Genomic DNA, 11,429 nt, shown 5'->3' on the forward strand with positions numbered 1-11,429 from the left:
TGCCCTACAAGGTCTCTATAAGCCCCAGGGGCAGTTCTACCCTGCCCTACAAGGTCTCTATAAGCCCCAGGGGCAGTTCTACTCTGCCCTACAAGTTCTCTGTGAGTCTGAACCTTCACGATGGCAGTGAGTTCCGTGTTGTTGGTGTGAACACATGGGCAGGCCCCACCTGGGAAGGGACTTGGTGGGGGGCAAGGCATTACCAGCAACTTGTTTTGTCCAATTCAACATCCTCTGAGGCCATTGTATTGTTTCTCCATAAAAACTCTTCTCAAAAAAAGCAGGAAAGGAGCCCTCAGCACAGGGGATTTAACTATAACAATTTCTTGTTAACGAGGCTTTGGGGAAAAGACATTGTGGCAGTTACATAGTCTGTTGTCAATCTGAGAGTATGAAGAGTGAAGGGCTGGAGTTTAGCCTGTCAATCAAGTTACAGCTTGATGACCTCATTTGGAGGTGCTAAAGATATAAATAGCTCGCTGGAGGCGGGACACTCACTCACTCCCTGGAAGACATTCCTGCTGACAAGACACATGGAGCTACTGTAGAGCCCTGGAACTGGAGGAGCCACATAGAGAGTCCTGCCAGTGCTGAGATGCTTACACCACCACTGGATCCACAAGACTTTCCACCCACTGGCCTGTGATCTTCCTGCATTTGGCGTCATTGCATGTGTTACGTGAGTCTGAAGAGGAATTTATGGACTGGTATTGGCCATATGGGCTAATATCGGACTGTGGACTTGATGTGGATGGGCTGAGGTGTGGCTGAGCACAGGTTGTCCGTCTGCTGGCCTGTAGAGCGTTGGAGGGCCTCCAGCCGCTGTGCCTGGGACAGGCTGCTGTGGGGCTCGCCCACCTGAGGAGCCCCAGGAGGATGTGCACGCAGTGGGCCTGCTTCCTGGTCTGGGTGCAGAGCATCACAGGGTCCGTGAAGGTTCTCATCAACAGCTGCCAAGATGGCCTCCTGGTCCCCCTCCCGATTGGGCCGGATGCGGATGGATTCCTGCTGCAGGAAGGGCGCCACGTCCCTGGTCCGTGTTGCTGTTGGTGAATATGCGGGCGGGATTCTTCAGGACACGGGCACCGGGTCCTTCACCTCGTCCGTCCGTCCTCGTGGCCGAGAAGAGCACGGTGTGGCGGTGGTGGGCGCACCTTCGGATGGTCTCCTTCACCAGCATCCTGTCAGCCTCATCCAGGAGGAGCACCTCGATGTGGTCAAGTGGAATACACCACTGCTCAATACACGACTGCTCTCTTATGTAAAGCGCTTTCCCACGCACCTGTGCATGTCCATGGGTTTGTTTCTCTGGTCTACCCAGACTGACACAGACAGATGATTTTTTTCAGTAAAAAAACAAAAACCAAACTCACTGCTATCGAGTCAGTGCTGGCACTCGGTGACCCTCAGTGGGTTTCTGAGACTTTAACTTCACAGGAGTAGAAAGCTCACTCCTTCTCTCAGAGCTGCCAGGGGTTTCGAACTGCCGACCATGCAGATCACAGCCCAACTTGTAACCGCTACACCAGCAGGGCTCCCTGGCCTCAGTAAAAGGATCAGTCAAAAGCTATTTGTAGGAGAGAAGCGGGTAGGGAGAGTTCCGCCACATGAAGACATTGGGCCCCAAGAGTTCATTTTCAAGTGAGGTGTTCGGGAACCCGTGACACATTATAGCCATAGGAGCAACAGTTCCCAGGCCTGGAAAGACTGCGATAATAGTAACAGTAGCTATCCTTCATTGCCATCCTCCTGGGCGCCAGGCCCGTGCTAAGCGCCCTACCATGTGTCATCTCATACAGTCCCCACGGGGATCTGAGACGGGTCCACAGAAACCAAAGAAACTCCCTGCCATCGACTCGATGCCAGCTCTGCAGGGTGAAGCTGCCCCTGTGGGTTTCCAAGGCTGTCCATCTGTACAGGAGCCGAAGCCTCGTCCTCCTCCCACAGTGCGGCAGGGGGCTCCCAACAGCTAACCTCAAGGTGCATAGCCCACCACACCACCAGAGTGACCTCTAGAGGAGGTGGGGTGAGGGGGTAATATAGTCTATAGATGAGGGAAGAGCCCGTGAGTGGCACAAACATTTAAGCACTTGACTACCAGCCAAGAGGTTGTTGGTTGAAAGCCACCCCAAGTCACCTCACCAGACAGTCTTGAAAATCCCAGGGATCAGGTACACCCTGCCGACACCTGGAGTCGAGTCAGAATCGACTCGGCAGTGGCTAGCATCACGGATGGAGGCCAGAGTCACGCAGCTGCTAAGCAACAGAAGTGCATTCGGGCAGACCTGCTTTCCTGCACGCACAGCTCGCCCAAAGTTCTGGAAACAAGGGACCATAAATCGTAGGAAGAAATGGTGGAGGGGAAAACCCTGAGAATGGTAGAGTTTCCTGCCAGCAGGACACGTAGAAACCGTCTCCCTGGAAGCCCTGCCCACCTGTGGCATACACACCTGGTCAGGGAAAGAAACTGGACGCACTGGGTGGCCCCAACAGTGAACAAGCTCAGCTGCTAAATGAAAGCTTGGGGTTTCACGTCGACCCCAGGGGACCTCAGAAGGAAAGCGTGGATACTGATGTCTCCCGAATCAGCCATTGCAAACCCTCTGGAGTCCAGCTCTACTCTGACACGCACGATAGACCGGCGAGTCGACATCAGCCCCACGGCTGCTTTGTGTAGCTCATCAAATCCTAAGAGCAGCCCAAAAAGGAAAGCATCATCACTCCCACTCCAGTGACAAAAATTCACAACTACCATGAAACCCAGGGAGAAGACAAGCCACACCCCAGCCAGTCGGGCAGGGCTGTGGCCACAACCCCAGGGCTGCTGCTGGGCACACAGAACCGGAAGATCCTCCCCAGCAGAGCCCCAGGTCCTGTCCCAGGAGCCTGAAGGCCCTCTTGGCTATCCAGGAAGCAGCCAAGTTCGGGCCACAGCCAGGGTCTCCCTTGTAACACAGCCTGCAGAATCACAAGCCCAGGACAGAAGTAAACAGTTGAAATGGAAAGAAATAAATCTGTCTTCTAAAAATAGGCGCGCATCCTTAGAAACACTGCCGTTCGTGGGCAGAGCCCATGATGGCCTAGTGGGGGGTTGGGTGAGTCAGGCCAGGTGTCCTGGAGCCCCACCCTCTCTGTGTCTTCTGGCTCTACTGAGCCCCTGCCCCAGCCTTCCCTCAACCCCTCCTCCTCTCCTCTCCCCAGGATACCTTCCTTTCCCCACCATCCCCTCCTCCTACCTCTACCTGCAGGGTGAACCTTCCTGGAATCCTTTGCTCCTCAATGTTTCTGGGCCCAGTTTCCCACCCCGAGCTTGGGAAGCCTTCCTGCTACTTCGTCCTTTAAGAAGCAGCGTAGCACCTGGCCCACGCTGAGGAGCACCCCTTCGATTTCATGAGTTTCATGAGGGACTGTTTTAAACACGCGGGAGACTGTGGAACCGACCTCTGGTCCTGTGACCCAAATCAACAAGTGTGAAGGCATTGTTTATTTGATTCAGAAAAGAAATCACTCTAGATGAAGTTTAAACTCTGCTTCCCCACCCTGCCCACTCTCCTTAACCCTTCCTACTTGAGAAGCAGACAAGCCAGGCACCCACTAGGTCAGGTAGGACACAAGAAAGGAAGGCAGGCAGGTCAGTTTTCCTGGCGTGCACGCCGGCTTGATTCGTTTTCTGTTTCTCTCCTCTTGAAAACTCCCTCCAAACTCCCTCCCCTCCAGCTGACCCCATAGGACAGAGTAGAGCTGCGGAGTAGAAAGCCTTCATCTTTCTCTAGAGTGGCCGGTGGCTCCAAACTGCTGACCTTGAGGTGCAGCCCTTCCATGCTGTGAGTAACCCACTAAGCCACCAGGACTCCCTTCCCACGCTTGGAAGAGAGGTGGATATAAAAGTTTTCCCGTGCCACAGGCCTCTCCAGGAAGGGAAACTAGCACAGAGCTGGTGAGAAATGACAACGGGCTCCTGACCTCAGTGGCAGAGACAGGAGAGAGTGGGCGGGACTGTGGTGACTCGAAAAACGTGTATCGGTCCCAGTGTTGACCCGCGTCAGAGTGCAGGTCAGTGTTGGCCAATCGGCCAGTGTTTCGAGAGAGGCCGGACATCTGGGTGTCCTCTGGGGACTAACTGCCTTTAGCGTCTCTGGGCGGGATTTAGGTGAAAGTGGACCAAGCAAATGTGTTTTCGGGTCGATGCCTCACCCTCACGTGGCTGCAGGCGATGGGTTGCATCCCGCGATGTAGGCACTCTTCCCCCTCCTCCCTGGGTCTTGTTTCCCTCCTCCTCCTTGCCTGCCCTGTCCTGCTGTCTGAGCTTTGTTGCCGGCTAGGCCGGGCCCTTTAGATCTGGTGTGGTGGCTGCCCTACAGAGTGCTCTGCAGTCCTTGTTGACCTGAGATGAGTTCAGTGCGAGGCCTGAAGGGCATCCAAGGACTGGCTTTACGAAGGTTCCTGTCTCCATCAGACCAAGGACGCCTGCTCATCTTGACACTTTTGACTTTTATGCTACGTTTTCCACCCACTCGGTGTGTCGAGAACGATCGCTCGTGACCCCAGACCGAGCAGTTGGTTGTAGCCTACCACCTAGCTCTGGTCTCTGGGAGGTGGAGGCTGAGCTTCATGCAGTCCACTCACCCTTCAGACTAATCGCTTACTCTGCCTTTGGTTTTCTTCACTCTTCTCTCCTGCAGATGGGCAGAGACCGCTCGTTGCATCCCAGAAGGTTGCTCACTAGCGCTGAGGACTCCAGTCACTTTCACCTGAGTAGGACGTAGAGCAGTGTCTTTGTAGACAATGCCTTTATGACACAACCTCAATGACTCCTGGGACTGTGCACCTCAGGTTGCTTGGTTTGGGCGACGACATTTTCATCACTCCGCCTGCTGCGTGCTCTACTAGACAACACGGCTATTTCTACTTGCAGCCCGTGTCAATATGTACATCGAAATATCCCACCAAGCTGCCTATTTGTAAACGTTGGCAGCTCATTCAAATGCACAGACCAAATAAACCAAGTTTCAGTCTTTAATTAGACTGCAGGCTTTCTAATGTGCAAGCCTAGCTCCACTCCCCGGGACAGGCTTGTGTTTTTCCTTTCTGTATGCACACATGGACGGACAGTGGGGAGCTCCAGTGGTGTAGTGAGTTGCGTGCTGGGCTGCTTACCCCAAGATCAGCAGTTTGAATCCCCCAGCCGCTGCTCTGGAGAAAGACGAGGTTTTCTGCTCCCATAAAGATGAACTACCTAGGAGACCCACGGGCAGTTCTACTCTGTGCTCTCGAGTGGTCCTGAGTCTGATCTGACTCCATGGCAGTGAGTGCGTGTGTATGGTAAATATGATCAGCTGTAGGAAGAGCACCAGCCTCGTGCCTGGCGGGTCACAGGTGCTCAACACATGCTTGTTAAGCCTGAAGATATGATTGTCTACTAGAGTCTTAGGTTTCTGAAGCCACATTTCTTACCACCCTAGGTCTAAGACATTCAGGCAGATGTGCGCAAGTTGAGCCCACGTCCCAGGAGACACTGTTCGCATAGACGAGAGAGTGACTCGTGCCCGTGGGGCTGTGCAGTGCACGGGCTGCACAGCAGCCGCTGCGGGCCTGCCCGAGCTCCCTGTAACGTGCTGTCCAGTAAGTTGTGTGGAAGTGGACAGTTGGGCCAAATGGTGACCAGCGACTTGTATATGGGGTTCAGGCCTTTATGTTGAGGTTTCAAGCAAGTGGGGCTTTCAGATCCTCACTTCAGGTGGTAGACCAAGCCCCGAGAGCATCAGCACCTGTTGGTGGGCTCATGGTCCGCGCGCGCAAGAACCCAGGTTGTCACTTAGGAGGCCGTTGGGCTGTGAGTCTCAGAGATGCAAAATCCCCTGACCTGAACCTTCGTGTATGAGAGTCCAGAGGCAGGCAGTGGAGGGCTCTGTTCCCCAGACCCGTCAGAATCCCAGCCTCTCTCCAACTCACCTTCCTGCTGCCCCACCCCCCTCGTATATGTGGTCCCCATCCTCATCTAAGTCAGTAGCCAGGATCCCTGCATCCTGGCATATTTCCAGTTGAGGAAAAGAAGAAGAAAAAAGCCACCAACCAGGTGCTTTTCAAGGAAACAACCCAGAAATCTCCTGTTCTCGTATTATTGACCAGAACTTTGGTACAGGGTCAACCTTTCATTTGCATGGCTGGCTGTGTGCTGAGCTGGCGGGCAAATAGGCGTTGATTTCCCAGTAAGGGAACTCTTGATCTGGGGGACCATTTGGTGTCGGATCCTTGAAGTTTCCCAGCATGGTGGTTGGCTGTTCTGGTCCGCGGCAAGCCCAGAGGTGGAATGAGAGCTGTTGGGGTAAGAATGTACATCAGACCCCAAAGAAGACATGACCTTTGGGCAGGTATTCCCCAAAGCCAGCATCAAGAGCCCTGGCCTTCTCCAGGACACTGTCCTCCCGACCCACCCCCCCGTAGAAAAGTCCACTGCCATTGAGTGGAGTCTGACTCCTGGCAACCCCATGGACCTCCTCGTAGAACTGTGCCTGAAGGGTTTCAACCGCTGACTCTTCAGAGGCCCGTCTCTCGGCGTTTCTTCTAAAGCACTGCTGGGGATGGCCTTGAACCCCCAACCTGTCACTCAGCTACTGAGCATGTTTGCACCACCCATGGACTCCCCCTACCCCACCCCCATAATCTCCTTGAAGGGCACTTGGGATGTCCTGTCCTGCTCTCAGCAGGGACGTCAGTGCTGTGTGAGTCTCGACAATTTAGAACCCGGCATGCTCCGTGCCCTTGAGGGGCACCTGATCTTGTCTGGAGAGAGGGATCAGGCAGGCAAATGTGCCCCAGGACCAAGTAGGATGGGCATTACACAAGAGCTGGCCAGATGTCGAGGTGGACTTGGGAAGGGAATGGGCAGATAGGTGTGGGGACAGGGTGCTGGGAAAAAGGGCAGCAGGAGGGGGCATAGCATGCCGGGAATGGGGCAGAGCCCGACGGAGCAGGGCTTGCAGCTGGTGAGGAGGCGAAGGAGCCCAGAGAGGCCCGGGCGTTCCTGTGAGAGTTTTTATCATTTTCACGCTCGAAGTTAGGTCTCCGCTCCATTTCAAGTCGGCTTTTGCACACAGATTATTTGTTTTGTTTTTGCATGTGCCATTTTTGAAAACAAGTTAAAATAAATAACTGGGGGTTTAAAAATACATTATTGCCATGAGATGACTCACCGAGCTTGAGTGGAAAGAAAGTTTTAATTTCTAACGAGGCTGATGTTCTCAATATTTACTCTAAAATTCCGATAAGCTTAGCATTGTTAGAAACGTTTTATGTTTTAAAAAACTACTTTCATCAAGGATTTAAATAAAAGAAAAGCATATTTGAACCTGCTCTGTAAATCGTATTCTTGAAATACATCACAGACATTTTTGTTCTCGTATTAGGCTGCTCTGGACTCTAGTTTAACACAGGGGCTCTCGAATGGGGACCATTCGTCCTCTGGTGGACATTTGGCAGGAGATATTCCTGGTGGTCACACGGCAGGGTGGCAGATGTTAACTTGCATCTAGTGGGTAGAGGCCAGGGATGTTACCACACAGCCTCCAATCCATTGGATGCCCCCCACCCAGTAAACAATAATCTAGCCCCAAATACCCAGTGTGCTGAGGGAGAGAAGCCACGCATTACTGACCTCAGTGGCCACGATCAGATGAGTCTGAGGAAGGATGAGAAGGAGCTAACTCTCCTCCCCCTCCGTCACAAGCCCATCACCACGGCATTGTCCCTGCACGATGCTGAACCTTCTTCTCGTAGGCGCCAAGTAAAGCCATGGAGCCGACGCCGGCGCCACCCCAGGTGTGGCAGGGTTGGGTTTTCATTGGCTGGCTGTGTAAGTAGATCGCCAGGGTGCAGTCAAGGTATGGCCCTTCTGGGTAAGACTTAAGCTTCCAGCCTTTCTGGTCGCAGTCCAAGTGTGTTAGCCGTCGCCACCACCCAGAGACTCCTACCCACATCTGCCTTCCGGGTCTCCTCCGAAACTCTCCACATGAAGAGCAGGACTTAGAAATAAAGATTACTCTCCTAGGACTGAACACGCACCCTGGTTTTCTGTCATTGCTGCTGAAATGCCTTGGGCAAGCCTTTCCTTGCTCTCTGGGCCCCAGTTTCTCCTTGAAGTCAAGGCGGGCGTGCACTCAATGAGAGCCCTGAGCAATGTCCTGGGTGCCACGATGGGCTGCTAACCTCAATGTCAGCCGGTTCAAAACCACCAGCCACTCCTTGGGAGAAAGATGAGGCTTCCTACTCTCATAAAGAGTTGCAACCTTGGAGCTCATTCATCCTCGTGTGCGAGAGGCGGCCCAGGCACCAAGATGCCCACCAAGTGGTCTCCCGGAAGCCAGTCATGCCGGGAGCTGGTACCAGCCTCAGGACCTCAGCTGACTGAGCAACTGGAAGGTTGGCTTCCACAGGATGGTCAGTCATCAAACAGACCCGCGAGAGCCATTAGTGCACCCCATGCAGGATACACGGACCACGGGCTTGTGCTGCCCATGCTCACAAACACGTGGATCATCTATTACCCATAGAATGTGCCTCCTTGAGCCTTCAAATCATGCGCCCCTCTCTCGATGTGCACTTTCCCCTGTGGATATATATAGAACACCTCTGTATGCCCTTCGTATTGACCACAAAATGTACAGAGAATTATGGAAAAAAAGGGTGTTTGAATGCCTGTCCGGCTCTGCAGCCAGATGAAGATGAACACCGTGTTGAAATACGTCTGCCTTACACAGCGACAGCCAAGGAGAGCCAGAGGGTGAGTTTACCATGACTCCAGTAAGAACAGGAATTCAGAACACTCTTCAGAAACTATCTAGCAGATCCAAGCATTCTCTTTGTGGTTTCTTCTGATTTCTGCCAGTGGGGTTAAAGATTCTGTTACCGTTACTATGATCACTCCCAGGGGGGAGATCTCTAGATCCATTGACCATCTAGATAAAATGTGCACGGGTGTGGTAGAACGAGGAGACCCTGTGTCTTTCGGCAATTACTTGAAGAAATACCGTAATACAGTGTGTGGAAGACTTCCCGTTGGGGTGTGATTAAATGCTATCACAAGAATGGGCGCGTTCCCTTTCTGAATCCCGCCCAGTGAAGCCAGCGGAGGAGCTGGCAGGCAGTTCAGTGAGGGATGCAGCCAGAGCTCTCCCGGCCCACTGAGGCTCTGGCCCCTCAGGGATGGGGCACCTGCGCATACTCATGCCCTGTCGGTGCCAGCCCAGCCCTTACAAAGATACTGTTCCTGGCGTAGGGGGATCCTGGAACCTCAAACTCATAGAACCCTTCTTTTCCACTAAGTGCAGGCATTCCTTCATTTCAACTCACTTCGAAAATGCTCTGTTGATCAGAGCAGTGGAAGGAAGGCTGGCCTCAAGGCATTTTGGTCAAAGAAATGGCCGTGTGAAGGCCCTATTGCGGCAGTTTGTCGAAAGCACCTTGCCAAGCATTTGCAGCCACCGCCAGCTGCACCCTTGGCAGACGGGTGCACATATATCCTGTTTTCAGAATAGTTTTTGCAGATTGTACGCCGACAAAGAGATGGGGGGGCGTCTTGATAACGACATTGCATTTCTCAATGATCTGTGTTAGAATAGAATAAATCCCCTGTGCGCATCGGTGAGCACCCATGTTGCACAACAGACACCTTCTCTTGTTAATCAGGAGCTGCACAATGAAAAATAAATCCAAGAAGTATAGGGCGGTTCTACCCTTTCCTATTGGGTCGCAGTGAGTCGGCACCGATTCGTTGGCCATGAGTTTGGTTTTGGAGTTTGCAGCTCTGAGCATCTTTGACTCTCTAAAGCAGGCGTCCTCAAACTATGGCCCGCGGGCCACATGCGGCCCGCCGAGGACATTTATCCGGCCCGCTGGGTGTTTTTCCCCCGTTTGTTTTTTTACTTCAAAATAAGATGTGCAGTGTGCATAGGAATTTGTTCATAGTTTTCTTTTAAACTGTAGTCTGGCCCTCCAACGGCTCTGAGGGACCGTGAACTGGCCCCCTGTTTAAAAAGTTTGAGGACCCCTCCTCTAAAGTCCTGGGACTGGGGAACGTGGAGCCCATGTGATGCAAAGCTACCCTAATTAGGACAGGGCTTTCATAGGGAGCCGCATGGAGTCGGCAGCCCATGTTTGAAGAAGGGAATGCAGGTATTGGCTCGTGTGCTCTTGCTGGAGAAGCCCATCTCCACGGGTGACGGCCAAAATATTTAACAACCAGCACAGCTGCGCGGGGACCGGTCAGGACGGGCGGCAGCTGGGAGCAGGGCGTGCAGCCTGAAGACCTGCCTTGTCCCCTTCCGTTCTGCTCAGCCCCCTCCTGCTTTCTGTTCATTGATTTAGCCTGCTCTGCCCTCCTGTCCTGCCGGATTCTGCAGGATCCAGAGGCCCTCACTCAAACCTGTTGGGGCCTTTGCTCTCTAGCAACTACTTACACTAAATTCAAAACTCACTGCCATCGAGTTGATTCCCACGCCTGGCAACCCCACAGGCAGAGCCCTCGGAAACCCGCCAGGGCAGTGCCACCCTGCCCTCTAGGGTCGCTATGAGATGACTTGCAGGCACTGCTGTAAAAATCTCCAGGCACCCACAGGCCAGCTTAGGTATGTCTCACTGCGCATGTGCACCTGGACGACCCCTCTGAGCTCAGCACTGACTCCCCGCCGTGGCCCCTTCCCCTCCTTGCTGCCAAAGTGGTTGCTGCTGTCTGCTGCCAGAGAGTTGGTCCCGATCCACAGCAACCCTACACACAGCAGAGTGACACAGGGCCACACTCACACCTGCTTCCTGTTTGAGCCGTTGTTGCAGCCAGCATGTCCAGGGTCTTCCTCTTTCTCGCTGAGGTGGGAAACAAAGAAGACAAGGGACTGAATCCTAGCTTAGCTCCGCCCTTCACCTGCCGCAGGACTGCCTGTCTTCTAGTGCTGTTTTTACAGGCATGCTGCCTGTAGCTGACCAACGGAGATGTGTTTTCTCACAGTAGAGGAGGTTAGAGGTCTGAATTCAGGCTTCCGGCCCTAAGCCAAGGCTCTCTGTCCGTCTGTCTGTTGGCTCTGGAGGAAGGTCCATGTCTCATGGGGAGATCTTCACATGGCCGCTTGGCATCTCTCCATACTTCCTGGTGTTTAATCTCTCTTACGCCTCAGAAGACATTCACAGCAAGCTTGACTTATTAACATAACACAGTCAGCCCCTTCCTAAATGGGATGCGTCACCACAGGCAGAGAGGTCAGGATGTCTAACAACATCGATGGGCCACCAGTCAATCCCCTGCCCCTCTCAGGCTCCTTCCATGTAAGAAGAGGCACTTGGGGTGATTCTGTGAGCTCGGAGGTCCTAGTCGTTCAGTGACTGAGTGTCTACAGAAATGCAAGTCAGCAGCTGATCTCTCTCTCTCTCTCCCCCCCCCC

The 11,429-nt window shown here is 53.3% G+C and overlaps 1 protein-coding gene across 1 annotated transcript in view; it reads left to right on the top strand.

Moving 5' to 3' along the window:
• The window catches only part of TMOD1 (tropomodulin 1), a 73,920-nt gene that overhangs the window by 20,829 nt on the left and 41,662 nt on the right, over positions 1-11,429 (top strand). The gene's annotated exons all lie outside the window — the stretch shown is intronic.

The sequence above is a fragment of the Echinops telfairi genome, unplaced genomic scaffold (assembly GCF_000313985.2).
Source record: "Echinops telfairi isolate 266 unplaced genomic scaffold, ASM31398v2 ScPeMD7_7410;HRSCAF=8448, whole genome shotgun sequence".
Taxonomy (NCBI): Eukaryota; Metazoa; Chordata; class Mammalia; order Afrosoricida; family Tenrecidae; genus Echinops; species Echinops telfairi.